At 41.7% G+C, this 15,954-nt stretch overlaps 1 pseudogene; it reads left to right on the forward strand.

Moving 5' to 3' along the window:
* The first annotated feature begins 472 nt into the window (after positions 1-472).
* Positions 473-15,954, forward strand: part of LOC115311894 — a 66,516-nt pseudogene continuing 51,034 nt past the window's right edge.

The raw sequence follows: 15,954 nt of genomic DNA on the forward strand, positions 1-15,954 counted from the left end.
GTTTTCTATGGTCTAGACACAACCACCAACTATAAAGTCGGGGGTTATTGAGGGCGCACACTGAATATTAAAAATACAAACAAAATCTTATACTTGTTCGCGGCTTCCATAAAACAACAAATACGTTTATTAAAAAAAAATTCTTTGCGCAGCTTTGTGACCTCGGGCAACCACTCTCCTCCTCTCTATTTCTTCATCCTCCCCAGAACAGTTTCGGTTTTGGATTCAAGCAGTAACTTTTTTTTTTTTACTTTAATGAAATTATACGTAACGCTGCAGCAAATAATTAATTTTGTAGCCTTCTGACATCACGATATATCGCCTAACAAAAAAAGTTTAGGTTTTAAAAGTTCCTTTAACTAAGTTTTACAAAATTTTAAACAATTATTCTTTTGTTCTACCGTGTCTTGAATCCATTCTTTTTCTTAGTTTTTTTTTAATTATTTGCAAACATCGCCGGAACCTTCACGACATGCCACCCTCCCTGGAACCGAAATCATCAGTGGGCGAGGCAGCTTCGAGAAAATATGCGGTCACAGTCTAACCCCGTGGTGTTTCTGTTGCAGGTGGGTAACCGACAAACTTTTTGAAAAGTGCATTCTGATTATCGTTGCATTCTAGTGCTGCCTCGCCCAGAAGTGCTGTGTTGTTGTATAGATAATTTATTTGATGCATTGTGAACATTGGTGCTACTTCTGAGCGCAGATGCCGAGCTTAACCTTGGTCCTCGCATGACTTCCGGAACTGGAAACCCGACTAAGGACAACCAGAGTAAGCAGATGGATGAAATGCTAGAATTACTTCAGGATGTTATTGCCCGAACTATCAAGCTTGAGGTAGGTGAAGCCAGTTTAATTAGCTCCATTGAGAAAGCAAGGAAAAGCCAAAATTCGATGGAAAATAAACTAGGTGACGTGAATAAAAGACTCGTCATTGTAGAAACGAAAGTGTTGAAGCTTGACGAATGGCAGAGCGAACTTCAAGTCACGCAGCGCGTTGCCTAGGAAAGAAAATGCTCTTCTGCGCTCGCGCCTTGACAAATTAGAAGCTAGAGGCAGGCGAGATAACTTAATCTTACTTAATCTTTCACGGAATTGAGGATTCCGATCGTGAAACATGGGCTTAGTCGGAGGAAAAGATAAGAGCGGCGTTGCCTCGAGCCATAAACTTGCAAATTGACGCAAAATGTATTGCCCGGGCACACAGAATTGGTGCCTTTTCTGCTAGCCGTTGTCGTCCGCTAATTGTCAAATTTGCAAAAATGAAGGCTCGATATAATTTTTTTCAAATTCAAAATCAGTACTAGAACATAGCTGTGTTTCTGTAAACGAGGAGTTTTCGCCGGCACGACGTAAGCTAATCGAATTGGCGAAAGGTTCGTATCCCAATATTCCCTTCACTTTGCGTTATAACAAGCTTTATGTCGACAAAAAGGTCTTTTCTTATTGTTTTGAAACTGACACCGCCTTTTGAGCTTGGGGGTCATCAGGAGGTCGTAGCGAGCGCGTCGAGTAATAGGTCCTCTTCTAGCCCTGCACAAGCATCTTCACCATTAACAGCAATGACAGGTATCGTGTACTTGTCGAACAAACTTGGATTATTTTTACTAATATACGCAGTGTCATAAAAAACCTTGACACACGTACTGCCGCTTTAGAGTCATCACCTGCAGATTTATTTATTCTCATGAAAACATGGCTCTCTGCTAAAATACGTGACAGCGAAAGTTTTGCGTGTGGTAAGCGTTTCAATGCGTATCGCTATGATAAAGAATTCAGATACGGTGGACGTGTGTTAATTGCTGTATCTGAAAATATGACATATTTGTGTGAGCATTTCAACTAATCTTAAATTCCTTTGTGTATGCGTTAGTGCAAACCATAAACGTATAGGTTTTTTGTGTTTGTTTCAGACCTCCGAATCATTCTGCTACCTTCCCCAAAGAGCTACACGCCGCTCCTAATTTGATTTTAACCAGATTTCCTGATTCTCCCGACTTTGTCTTGGGAGATTTGAATATTACCTTGAATATTTAAATAGAAAATTTCCAAGAACTGTGAGTATAGTATGTCGGCATCTGTATGTACCTCCAACATTTGTTAAAATATTATTATACGAATTAAATATTTATTCCCATTTAAATTATTATTCGTTGGTTCGGGGTTCGACTGCAACTAATCTTGAGAAAGTTCATCTGCTTCAAAAAAGAATGTCGTGAGTAATTGCAAACGTACCTTATCTTTCGCACGCGGAAAACCTGTTTAAAACTTATAATATACTCAGCATTCACACTCTTTTTAGAACTATAGGCTATCCACAAAACGTGGAACAAAATATATTTATAACACTTCGCTCCGGTAGAATTGTGTGGTTTGCAACAATATATCGCACCATACCAAATTCGTAGTCCAGATTACTGGCACGTACCAGCGTGTCGGCTAAACACTGGAAAGGAAATGTTAGCATACCGATTCCCAAAGCTTCTAAATGTATTGCATTCTAAAGGTGTGTTTATAGATAAATTGACTCTGGGTAAATTGCGTTCTGTCATGCTTGATTTTGCATATATAAATTAATGTGATAAGATCTGTTTTTTTTCTATTGTCTTTTTATTTTTCTGTTTAGTTTAAACGCATGTTTTGTGTTGATGTATGACTGTCGACTAATATGGTTCTCAGCGACGTTTTCTACTTTCTTGTTCTTTTCGTATTCAATGTGATTATGCACGATTTTGTTTGAATGTTGATATTTCCGAAGCTTATGCAGAATGTACTGGGGTTGGGAACTCGTAAAGCCGCCTAGGGCGTTTTTTTTCTTCTTGGCTCCAGCATTAGGTGTAATGGAAATAAAGTTTTATAATTGTTACTATTACAATATTTTAACTATCCTAACACTGTGTGGACTGGTGTGTGTCCATTTGTTGCCCCCAATGGGCCTTTTCCACATACCGACGGCATCAGGCGGTGGCTGCGCGAACTAAAAACCGAGGAAGGACCTACGTGCGCTACCAATCTATAATGGGAGCTACGCTACCACTTTCTTCGCTCTCTGAGCGCTCTGAGCTGCGACGCCTGCCCAACGCGACTTCAAATAGGGGTATCCGTGGCGTCCACCCAAACGCCGTGTTTTTCTTACCGTCCACTATCTTTTTTTATGTAACACAATTATATATATGCTGCAATTACGTGTTCGACTCGATGATACACAGCCTTCTTCCGAATTTCCTCGATTTTTCGTGCCGACTTCCGCCGCTTGGCATCGGGCGCTCGCGCATGCGCAGAGCGCTTCTCGGAAAAGGTCCATTCTTCAGAATGTCTCAATTTTCCAAGTGTATTTGTCGATTTCAACCTAACTCAGCTTGTCACAAGGCCAACACGCCGCAACTGCCATTTTCCTTGACCTAGTGTTAACTTCCTCACCCGATCTTGTTTCTAAAATTTCTCATCTTCCTGAGCTCAGTGATCATTGTACGTTACACATAACCTTAAATTTCCCTGCAGTTACTCCCTCGAAAGGAATTAAATATCATTCGCAATTATAAGAAAGCGGATTTTGATGCCATTAACAATGAACTTGCTCTCATTATGAATGGCTACATCAATTCGTTGTCACAACGATCAGTTCAAGAAGATTGAAACCTTTTTTTTAAATATTGTTAAATCACTCACGGATACATATCTTCCGCTTCGATCGATAACGTACCACACTCATTCTTCTTGGTTCAATGTCCAACTCAAGCGACCTCCCAATAAAAAAAGAAACTAAAAGAAAAACGTTTGCTTAGGACTGCTAAATTTTCTAACAAACCGGATCGCTGGTCAGCCTGTCACGACGCTCTCGTGGAGTACAAATCTGCTATTCAAAGTGCCGAATATGCTTTTTTTTAAATATAACTTTGCCCACGTTTCTAGCCACTAGTCCCAAACAATTTTGGAATACTGTTCACAATAAAGCACAGCGGTGCTTTCCTGTGAAGAGTGTCCACAATCGCACAACCGTCAAAACTTCGTGTTGACGGTTGTGCGGTCCCCTGTGATGTATGTGCGGAGATCTTGAACAATGTTTTTGCTGACTCATTTTCAAGTTTTGTTAATCCGCCACCTTAAATACTACAGGAATGCGATTTTATACCGATGTACCCCATTGTAATTGACCCACTGGTATTGTTACACTAATGAAAAATCTAAAACTGTCGTCTTCGTCTGGTTCTTATAATATTAACTCCATGTTCGTGAAAAACTCAATTATGTATTCATCTAATATATTGTCTAAACTATTTTCCCAGTCGCTTGAACTTGACATTTTACCTAACGACTGGACGGTAGCCAGGGTGATTCCATTGCACAAAGGAGGTGATAAGCATTCCCTCGTTAACTATCGTCCAATCTCGCTCACCAGCATATTATGTAAATAACTGGAGCATATATTATACTCCCAACTGGTCAATTTTCTGGAATCAAATTCTTTTTTTTTTCACAAGGGTCAGCATGGTTTCCCCACATTTCACTCCTGTGAGACTCAGTTTTTGTCATTCAATAACAATCTTCATTCCGTCCTTGATCGTGGGCCCCAAGTCGACTGTGTTTTTCTAGATTTTAGCAAAGTTTTTGATAAAGATCCGCACCAGTTGCTTCTATTAAAACTTAACAAATTATGTATTGATCCAAACATAGTTGCCCGGATATCCTGTTTTATAACTAACCGGTATCAGTCTGTTACTGCTAATGAGAACACGTCTCCCCTCATTTCCGTCACATCCAGTGTTCCCTAAGGATCCGTATTACGCCCTCTACTGCTTCTCATTTACATCAATTACCTACCTAATTGAGTATCAACATCAATTAATATTTTCGGTGACGACTCTGTAATATATAATAAACCTAGTAACGACTCTGATGTTTTAAAGCTCGAGACAAATATCAATGCTGTTTACGACTGGTGTGAACTTCAATATAGGGAAGTTAACATTACTAAATGTAAAGTTACGAGGATATCGCATACTAATCCTCATGAGCCTTTCTACCATCTCAACAACGTCCCCTTGGCCCCAGTTTCTTCTGATAAATATTTGGGCGTTCACATTACTTGTAACCTCTCCTGAAAACTGCATGTTGAACATGTCATCAATAACGCTAACCGCATGCTAGGTTATGTGAAAAGAAACTTTGGTTTCGCACCATCAGCCTTAAAATTAACACTATAAATCTCTCGTTAGCTCCAAATTAGAGTATACTTCTCCCATCTGCGACCCCAGTCAGTCTAATCTAATTAATGTTCTGGAAGCGGTCCAAAACCGTTCTTGTTGTTTTATTCTAGGTAACTATCACTGCACTGCCAGTGTAAGCTCCGTAAAAATCACCTTGTCCCTATCTAACCTCTTTCTCTGCCGTAAAGTTGCTCGTTTATGTCTTTTTCACAAGATCTATTATGCTTACCTGTACTTAAAGCAACGTCGTTTCACCCCGCCGTTCTACATATTACCTCGCATCGATCGTAACCTCAAAGTTGGAATTTGTAAATGTAATACCAACGCATTTCCACAATCATTCGTCCCTGAAACTTCTTTGGAATGGAATGACTTCCCTAATTTATATTGTTGATACCCAAATGTTTAAAAATGCTATAAGCACTCTTTACTCTCCTGAGCCGCTATGATACCTTATCTATTCTGCCCTTTTGATTCTTTTTGTGTGTTATTTTGTTACTCCCATTCCGCTCTTTAATGCCGATTAACCCTGAGGGTATCCAAAAAAGTAAATAAACGTGTTATTGACAATGATTTGTGTTTGACAGTGGTTTCTTTAACGTTGGCTGTTACACCGTGTACGGTTAAGACTCTTATTCTTCTTAATTCGCAAAAATATTGTCATCTATTTAAGGTGTTCCTGAAGATTGCATAATTGATTGGCAGATAACACAATGTTACTAATTCAAGCGAGATGAAAAATACAATTACTTCTCCTAAATTCACTTCCCGGTGTGCTACTGCCACAAGATATGGTTGATGGTATCGAGCATTATGAAGCGTAAAACACGTGAACATGGCTGCCTAAGGAAACCAAATTATAACTTTTTTAGAAAGTGGTCTATCTTTATCTTTGTTTCATAAAAGTTGATTTTACGAAGTGTTGTATTGGGGTCCATCCGCCATTATCGAAAGAGTATTACACAAAGTTTTCACAGACGTCTGTAACATAGTTACCACTTTATCAATTATTTTTTGTGGCCTAGAACTAAATGATAGGTGATCAGGACACCTTGAATGCATTTTTTCCGTTCCACTTAGTTTTAGTAAAGAAGTTCATTTTATTCAGTTTTGTTCGATAATGTGACTAATAAAATACGCACTTCTTGTTTTTCTTCAATGAAATTTAATAGGGAATGCACCCGTGAATTTTTTTCTTTATTAATACCTCCATTAAAGGGTAACTGCAAAGAAAAAAAGTGTATATTTAAACAGCCTAATTTGGAACAAGCATGTCCCAAAACAATTTTTCCAACAAAAACAATTTTTTTTACAGCAATATTTATCGCCCGCGACTGATGCTAGTTTGCGGCTATTTCGTCCGTTTTAAATCGCGCGCCACAAAGTTGGTATTATACGTCACGGAGTGGTTGCTCTACGTCACGGAGTGACGTATTCCAGCCCCTCCGCGCGCGTCGAAAGAGCGGGAGTTTCAAATTTGGAGAGGTTGTGACTCCGACTAAATTACGTCCTGTGGCGTAAATATTGCTAAAAAAAATTTGTTTTTTCGCGGAAGATTTGTTTTGTGACATGCTTGTTCCAAGTAGGCTGTTTAAAAAGACACTTTTTTTTTCTTTGCAGTTACCTTTTAAGACCGCCGATGATACGGAAGGCCTAAAATTTTACTGATTTCGTAAAACCATGTTATTAAAGAAAAGTAAATTAATTTTCACATTATGTTTTGTATCTAGCAGAAAAAAAATTTGGACGCTGTAATATTTTTGGACGATAAATTGATCAAAACTTCCTATAGCATAATGTAGAGAGCTAAAATATTGCACTACATCCTACATCATAACTAGTAGTCTACACTCCTCATTTCATTCAGTTTAAACCAGAGGTTCAAAAGCTGATATTCATTTTGTGTAAAGTGTAAAAGTGCACTTTACACACACAGAAAAAACAAATATAAGACATTTAAAGTAGCAACCCGCTCGGTTTTTAATTAAACTTGAAAGGTACTCCGGCGAAATTCTGAGCTAATCAAACAAACTACTGGGTGATTCAAGGAGCGGCCAGGCTCTTTAAATTGACCGCAAAATTCGGTTTCTTAACCTATCGCGCTACGAATTTGTATAGCGTTGCCCACAGATGGTGCATTTTTTTTTTGTAAAATATTCAAAGAGCGAACTTACCTGAGGGAAAAGTAAACAAAGAAAAAGGCTTAGCTCCTATGGAAACGTAGCGAAGCCACCGGTCTTCAAACAATACGGCGCCGCTTCGCACGGGAGACAAGAGATGGCGCAAGCGGTCGCGATGCCAACAGCCGCCAACGAACGAGCATACGTCGCCGGAAGCCGGTGTCTTTCGCAGACTATTGTTTCGACTCAAAAGTGGGGTGCATTCCACAGGCGGCGACAGTCGCAGAAACAAAAACAGGCGTAGTAACATCAAGGAACTGCAAAGCAGACGACATCAGTACCCCCCCCCCCCCCCCCAGAAAAAAAAAAAAAACAGTAAACAATTTTCCGGCAAACCATTTTTTTAGTCGATTATCTGTCCATTCAATATGTTTTATTAGTAAAAATGATAAAATAATCCATCGGCAACTGATATAAGAAAAGCTCGCGCCGCTTTTGAGTCCAAACGATCGTCTGCTAAAGCACGGCCGGTCCCCCTCCGCTCTAGACCGGCCGTGGCTAAAGACGCCGGCTCTCGGCGCCGTATGCTCGTTCGTCGGCGGCAGTTGGCGTCGCGACCGCTTGCGCCATCTCTTGTTTCCCGTGCGAAGCGGCACCGTATTGTTCGAAGACAGACCGGTGGCTGCGCTGCGTTTCCATAGGAGCTAAGCCTTTTTCTTTCTTTACTTTTTCCTCAGGTAAGTTTGCTCTTTGCAAATTTTACAAAAACAAAATGCACCATCTGTGGGCAACGCTGCACAAAGTCGTAGCGCAGTAGTTTAAGAAACCGGTTTTTGCGGTCGATTTAAAGAGCCTGGCCGCTCCTTGAATCACCCAGTATATTACCAGAATACCTGGCCTTTACCCTTTCCGGCATGATATTTAGTATCTCTAAAATCTGAATAGTTGGAGAGGAGAGGCGAAAACCTTTTCTCTTCTCCAGCGTTCGTTCTGCTAATGTGGAAAAGTGGAAAAGGGTAGGAAGAGCTTCCTCTAAACTTTTCACGAGTCATCGACTATACAAAGCAGAGCATGCCGTGCATTTCTTTTCGTGCTGTGGCCCGACGACTTAGCGAGCTTTCAAAGCACTTTTTTGACACCATAAAACTCTCTTGTAACCAATTGGGACCAATTACTACAGCCCAAAGACCGACCTGCATCTGTCATACCTATTGTATTGATGCCAGTAGAAACTTAAAGTATCAAATACACGGTGAGGACCAAAGTGGAAAATCCAATGAAGTCTCGAAAAAGCTGTTTGACCTAGTTGGGCTACTCGTTCAGTTATGTTTGTTGTTGCGTCCAGACAGTTTTGATACGAATCGGAGGCCATACAAAAGCCCAGTACCCTTCTAAAGGCTCCGTCACAATTGATTTCAGAACACATAATGCACCAAAACTTCGACGGAAATGGCATAGGTATGTTATGTAACTAAAAATACTTTAATCACTAACAAGAAAAGCTGTACCTGTCCTTTTTTTAGCTCAACTTTGTTCTATTTGTCTGGTTCGCAACCCTAGTCATGTCTTTCTTTTATCGCGAAGTATCAGTTCAGCTCTGAATGTTCCTTGGTTTAGTAAATAAACAATTCGACTCTCTCTTCCTGACAGGATAAGAACGGCAGTGTGTCTCTTTTGGTATGCCGTTCTTATTGTCTTCCGCCAAGCACTGGCAGCTCGTATAAGCTCGAAGCTCACGACCCGACACCCCCCCCCCCCCGTCCCCCCCCCCCCCCCCCCCAGTATTATCGAAGCTAAGAACCCCAAGTTACAGACGAAAGAACTAAAAAGCCCGTCTGCCGCATTTATCCTGTCGGAGACCAAAGTTGCATGCTAACCCACCCAAAAGACATTTTGTTTCGCTTACACTTAAACATTAATTAATAGATAATGACTAAATCGGACCTTGGTCCAAGGATGCTGCCGTACTCCGCACCAGATGTATAGTCAGCAAAAAATAAATAATTTGGAGTAAAAAATAAACGTGTTTGCCTAGATAGTTCTGTGTATAGTCCGCAAGCTGTGCATAGTCCGCTGGCTGTGCCTATTCCGAACGTAATAATTATCTTAGACAACACACCTTGACAAGTGCCTGCTGTATTTGCTCACAAAGAAGCTTGTATCGTACATAAATCAGCATATACACTGCGATTCGTGAACTCCTTCATGCCTTATCACAATGAACGATTCTTCAAAAAAATAAATCCTTGTATAAAAAATGCCTTCATGCCTTATCACAATGAACGATTCTTCAAAAAAATAAATCCCTGCACGTGCAGATAATCCGGGTAAAAATTCAGCTTTTAAACGTGTATAATCCGGAACATACGATAATTGAAAACACCGAAGACGTATAAAATCGATTGGTTTATTTCATATTGTGAAAGTTTGATGAAAGTAACATTTGGCACTGTTGTGAAGGGAAATGTTTGTTTTTAAATTATCAGACAGCTCAAATTTTTCACTTTTATGTTTTTATGCGTGCGTTTTTAAAAACAATACTGGCTCTATTGGGCATAATACAATTTTTTTATGTGGTGTATTGCACGTCAACAACCCTTTTAGCTTACGAGAACCCTTGTATACACGAGGGTCTGGTCGTTCTGATGATTTTAATGGTTCTGATGGTCCTCGTGACCCTGGAAAACCTGTCACGCTGTATGCGATGTTGGCCTGGCCAGCGCCAACATTTTAATAAAAGCATAATTTTTGGTTCGCCACGAGTTGACTATCCGCATTCGGTTTGTGTTTCTCACAGTCGTATCTAGGCGTTTTACCAGTAGATTAATTTTTCCGCATCTATTAACGGTAACTACCTCACTGCGCCAAAAACTTGCTTCACCTACCGTACTTGTCTGAAGCAATAGTTTTCAAGGCTTCAAATAACTACAGTCACTGACCGCTTCAAGAAGTCAAAGTTGGGAGTTTTACGTGTCAAACCAACAGAGGGACACTTGGCACGACCCAGCGGTGGGCGGAGGATTAATTTGGACCACCAGAGAATCTCTTGGCGTGCAACCGAAAGCTCGGTTACAGGACGCCTTCTCCGCAATGAGCCTCCGTCAGATTGCGGGCGCCTCAGTCGGGATTCGAACCCGCCAACTGGTGATTCGTAGGCCGGCTCACTGACAGCTTAGGGATCGCATGACGCGGCGTGTTTTAAGCGTTGATCCGCAGTCAGTAAGATTGCGTCATTAGCTGATAAGTTGCCACCGACGAACGAATGACGAAACAAAAAGTGTGGGCATAATAACTCTCCCCCAGCGTTTCGGACGCTGTCAGTGTCTACATTTTCCCACAAGGCACCCCAGGTAGCCAATCGTTGCAGTCTGCGGATGAAGTTTGGTGAATGGCAAGGCTGACAATATATTTAGACTAAAAAAATAAATATTAGTCAGCACAGCGATACCGAGAGTGACTTAAGCACGTGAAACATCATGCTGCTCGGTGTCACAGCGTGTATATTTTGTTTAGGTGTAAACGTACTTTGAGCCCTGTCATTTACCCAGAGCCCTCCGCAAATCGCAACGATTGGCTCCCTGGAATTGTTTGTAAATATACGCAGCGGATTTCTCAGAGTGTTTATATATTGTCATTTTATTCCACGAGCAAAATAAGGAGCTAAAGGGAGGAAAAGCGAAGCGAAGAATATTGGCGATAACTTGACGTCCCAGGAATCTTATCATGTTCCGTGTTCCGCTTTAGCAAAAGGGAAACTAAGACTAGATCATAGGTGCCGGCTGAGAGGAGGGCTGACGCCTGTCACTTTCGCTTAGAACCGTGTTAAAAAGCGAGTAGTCTCGAAGAAATGGAGGATGACCTCAAACTTCTTTACCCACGTTGTTCGTGGTCCTCTTCGGGAAAAGGAGGCCTTGGGCGTCCTAACGGACAACTTGTAGGATTGCTATGGTTTTTTTAATGTCATTCCCTCGATCGACGTGTAGAGGGCTTATACAATTAAAAACGTAGGATAAAGAAGATGAAAGTAGGTGGTTTCGCAGCCTACATAACATAGACTTCCAGTGCGGAGAAGGTTGAATAACAATACTCAATCTTGTTTTTTTTTTTTTTTTATTATTACGCTTTCTTTGTAATACGCGTGCCCTAAAGGTAAATTCAGAAAAAAAATTATTATATAGAGACTAGACGGTATACGTTATGTTATTCTTTATTTTACCGTACTGTAAAATTGTTAGGCACTAATTGTTGTACCAATTGCAGCTGGAATCTACAATAACTGAATATATAGCGGTCGACACTTGTAGAATAAGTTGGACCCATCTACAGGCACCACATTTGCATGTCTGACACACGCTCTGCGCCTGTGTTGCAAAAGAAAGATAAGGTCAATATATTCATCTTTATTTACAGCAGAATCTACATGCGATTTGGGATCAATTTTTCACCGAGTGTGACTGGCTTTGTTGGATGACATTCTAACATAGTAATTACCTAAGGTTAGACTCGCTCATACACCTTAAACTTGATAGCATGATTTGTTTTTAACTCGTCTCCTCGGTTGACTCGTCAAAATAAAAATGGAATAAACATTGGTTCCGTAAGATTACTTTGGAAGAAGAAATATTGGAGCAAGGTACGCGAGTCATTATGTCCTATAGATTAGGCATAAACCACTTAGTTGGTAGGTCAACCATAGACTCGTTGAATCTTAACTTCCAGGTCAGGGTTAGTTAGGTATAATTGTCATCTAGGAATATCTAATTCGAGCTCTCACATTTCAAAATAATTATGATATTCCGAGGTATTTATAAGAGGCAATTTTTGTAACATATATCTCCAAACAGAGCTTTCTGTGGTGAGGCTTTTGACCTGCGAGCCTGTCGATCATTACGAAGTAACCTAACCACTTTGGACTATGCAGAGTTCCACGCATTACGGATCAGAGCTCGCCAAAGGGAAAACGAACGAGGGCATGTCAGGCGAAGACTGAAGATCCATGATGGTGATCAGATTATAATCTGCCACTGCCTTTAATCTCTCAAAATTTTCAATTATTTAGAAGTGCTCGTGTAGCATGTAAATTAGAGCTTCACGTCTTCTGTTCTTCAAGTATCATTATCCAAGCTTGTTTTGATAATGCTTGAAAGCAGATCGCAACGCAAGGTAGCAATTATGTTCTCAAGCGAGCTCGCGTACAAAGAGACCGCGGTGTAATTACAAATCGCATTTCACCGGAGCGTGGGACCGGTTACATTTGATGCAAAATTACAGTTACGTTGTTTGGACCTCAGCGCGTTTCGATCGTAGCTGAAAAAAACATGGTGTGCTCGGAAACGCACTGCAGACGCGCCAACTGTTAATTGAAAGCCACGTAAGAACATTCTTACATTCTAATTAAGAGAACGTACAGGTAGGTCTATAGTTTGTTTCACCGTTAGTGTAAGCGAAGCTGAAGCGACAACACAAGCATGTTTCCCCAAAAAGAGGCTTTCACCGCATAAGGGTGCATGTTTGACCTGGACGCTGAAAGCCCTGAGCTCGAGCTTCTGCGATGTTTCCACTTAAAATAACTCTGCAACGATATTTGAGCTTGTTTTATTTGTGTGTTATATGTGTGTAGGGGTTCGTGAAAGCAAAGGAACAAAGACAGAGTTGCAATGCATTTGCGCACTATATTTAAATCGCCAAACCCGCAAACAATCTCAGTCTACAGTCACGCCAACTGGCAATGAAAGCGCGCATCGAGTGACGTCGCACGGGTAAAGTTTGTGATAGGTCGGTGACGTAGAAATTTATTTTTAAAATGCAAAAAAAAATTATAATTCGGCCAACCATTCTGATTTCTAAGGAAGTTGTTTTATTGAGTATCAGAGTTAAATATAAAGATATAAATTTTAAAAGTAGAAAAACAATTTGCAGCGACCTTAATCGCTGAATTATGCATGAAATTCCGCCTTTAAGAAGCAATCGTTTCAATATTAGAATACATTATAGAGTCGTTTCGGGGAGTGAAAACGCGAACTTAATCAATTTTGTAGTAGGGAAACTAACTTGGCGCATACGCCCACGTGAAACAATTTCCCCACCTACTTTAGCGGGGAAACTGGTCACGCGGCATATATGTCTCCGCCGAAATCAGGGGAGAAACTGAATCGGTGTACAAGTCACGTGACGTTCGCTGAAGTGACGTCAATTTTCCCGTGAAATTTAGCCGAAAAACTAAATAGGCGTATATATCACGTGACATACATTTTTGCGCTAAATTTAGCGGGGAAACTAGATTTGTGCATAGGGCTGGTGACGAATGAAGACGTAAATTTTCCCGTTAAATTTAGCAAGGAAATTTAATTGGTGTTTACGCGACGTAACGTTTAATTTTCCCGCTACATTTAGCGGGAAATACACGGACGAACGGACGTAATTTTGGATTTTCTTAGGTGGGGGAAGGGAAAGGGGACTTTTATTAAACAGCATTTTATTCTTTAAAACAGCTCATGCTACTACTGTTCGGTTCACGCCGTCAGTAGAGAAGACAGCAATGAAAGACAGCGAACGGTAGACTGAGCTTGAGGACGCAAGTCAGTTCGCTTTCTGCTGGGTCGTCATGCGCCTAAGTCTTCGAATACGACAACTACGCCCAGCTTGGCACTCCTTTGAAGGATCCGGATTTTAAACACCGATAGGCAACCGCTGAGGAGGAGTTTTGAAGTACTACCACCTACAAGACAAAGCTTGCACGTCCCCCCCCCCCCTTCCCAAGAGGGGACCACTAGTGGATCCGCGTATCGGCGCCTCTAGCTTCAGGCAGTGTCGCAGCCAGCGCGCCTTACAGTGCCTCACAACGAACACGATGCTATAGCACGCGGGGATGTCCAGACCAGGGTGTAAGATAGACAGGTGGGGAAACGAGAGCCAAATGAGTGACCGCATTGTGTCCCCCTCGGTTTTCTCTTTTTCTGTGGCGCCATCTATGTGGAGCACCGCGAACTCTCACTCCAGGTAGGCGACCGATGGCGACCGGCTAAACTGACGGAGATGGTTTCTGGAGGATTTTCAGTGGACGACTGTCGTGCTCTCGGTTTATTTCGCGCAGTCTCCCATAGAGTTCCATTCAAATCCGATTCCGATTTTTTTCCTCTCGCCGCAGCGCCATCTGTCGCAAGTCGGGGGTACCCGCAAGCAGACGAGTACACAATCCGGTCGCATCGCTGCGGTACACTTCTATGGGCCATTTCCCCACCTGTCTATCTTACACCCTGGTCCAGACGGACTCGTCTACAGCCTTGCGGCGGCACTCGTCGAGCTTCGGCGTGTTTGCCGCATGTGGATGGAACCTAACCTAACCTAACCTAACCTAACCTACCCTACCCTAACCTAACCTAACTTAACATAACTTAACTTAACTTAACTTATGCCTAACCTAACCTAACCTAACCTAACCTAACCTACCCTACCCTAACCTAACCTAACTTAACATAACTTAACTTAACTTAACTTATGCCTAACCTAACCTAACCTAACCCAACCTAACCTAACCTAACCTAACCTAACCTAACCCAACCTAACCCAACCTAACCTAACCACACCCAACCCAATCCAACCTAACCTAACCTAACCTAACCCAACCTAACCTAGCCCAACCTAACCCAACCTTACCCAACCTAACCCAATTTAACCTAACCTAACCTAACCTATTCTAACCTAACCTAGCCTAACCTAACCCAACCCAACGATGGCGTCGCTTGTCGGTATAAACAATGGAGTGCTATTTGTCCGAAGCATGCAGGCGTAGCAGCAAGCTTTAATCAAACGGAAACGGCCTCGCTGACGCGACCATGTAGTTAAGCCGCAGCAGGTTGGCCGTGCGGTTCGATCCCTTAATTGGCCTACAAAATGCTTCGCGGAGCGGTCATTCTTGGGGCTTGTCTTTGCGATATTGACTCGCCTACATCTCCTAAAATAACCCCAATTACTCGACAAGACATAACTCAAAGTTAGTTCGTTTCATGAGGTCAAGTTTTTGAGAAAAAAGTTCAAGCAGTTCAAGAATCCACGCAGGGTCCGCTCAAGGGGAAACGGAAGTCGCTCCGGATGGTTGCAGTCATGACTGTCTTTACCGAACACCGAAACTGCTAGACTTAATGCGCAAACTTAGAACTATACAGATCGACTATAACCACCGACAACATAAGAACAGCGGGGCTTGGCCAGCTTCGTGAATCTTAATATTGCTTTGCAGAGAATCCTATTTTAACACGAAATGACGGGAACTCCGAAGAACGAATGAAAAAGCGCGAAGGACGAACATGGTAAGCCAATCCCTAGGCCTGACTAAAGTGACTCAACTCACAGTGACTAGATTCACTATAGTGACTGTAGTCAGCGACCATAGTGACTACAGTGAATCAGTTATAGTCAGTGACTCTAGCTGGTTTCGGTAAAAAGCGCAACGTGGAAGACCGTGGATTTTTTCCGCACAAATTACAGCTCACCTCAGACTTCAGTTTCATGACGTCAAAGCGTCGACGTCGGATTTGAGCCCGGCATCAATACACTTGACTCTGGAAATATCTTCCAAACAAGTAGAAAAATAAAACCACAAAGAATGGGAACGTGCTTGCTTCCACC

This window comes from Ixodes scapularis, unplaced genomic scaffold (assembly GCF_016920785.2).
Source record: "Ixodes scapularis isolate PalLabHiFi unplaced genomic scaffold, ASM1692078v2 PGA_scaffold1__304_contigs__length_218370807, whole genome shotgun sequence".
NCBI lineage: Eukaryota > Metazoa > Arthropoda > Arachnida > Ixodida > Ixodidae > Ixodes > Ixodes scapularis.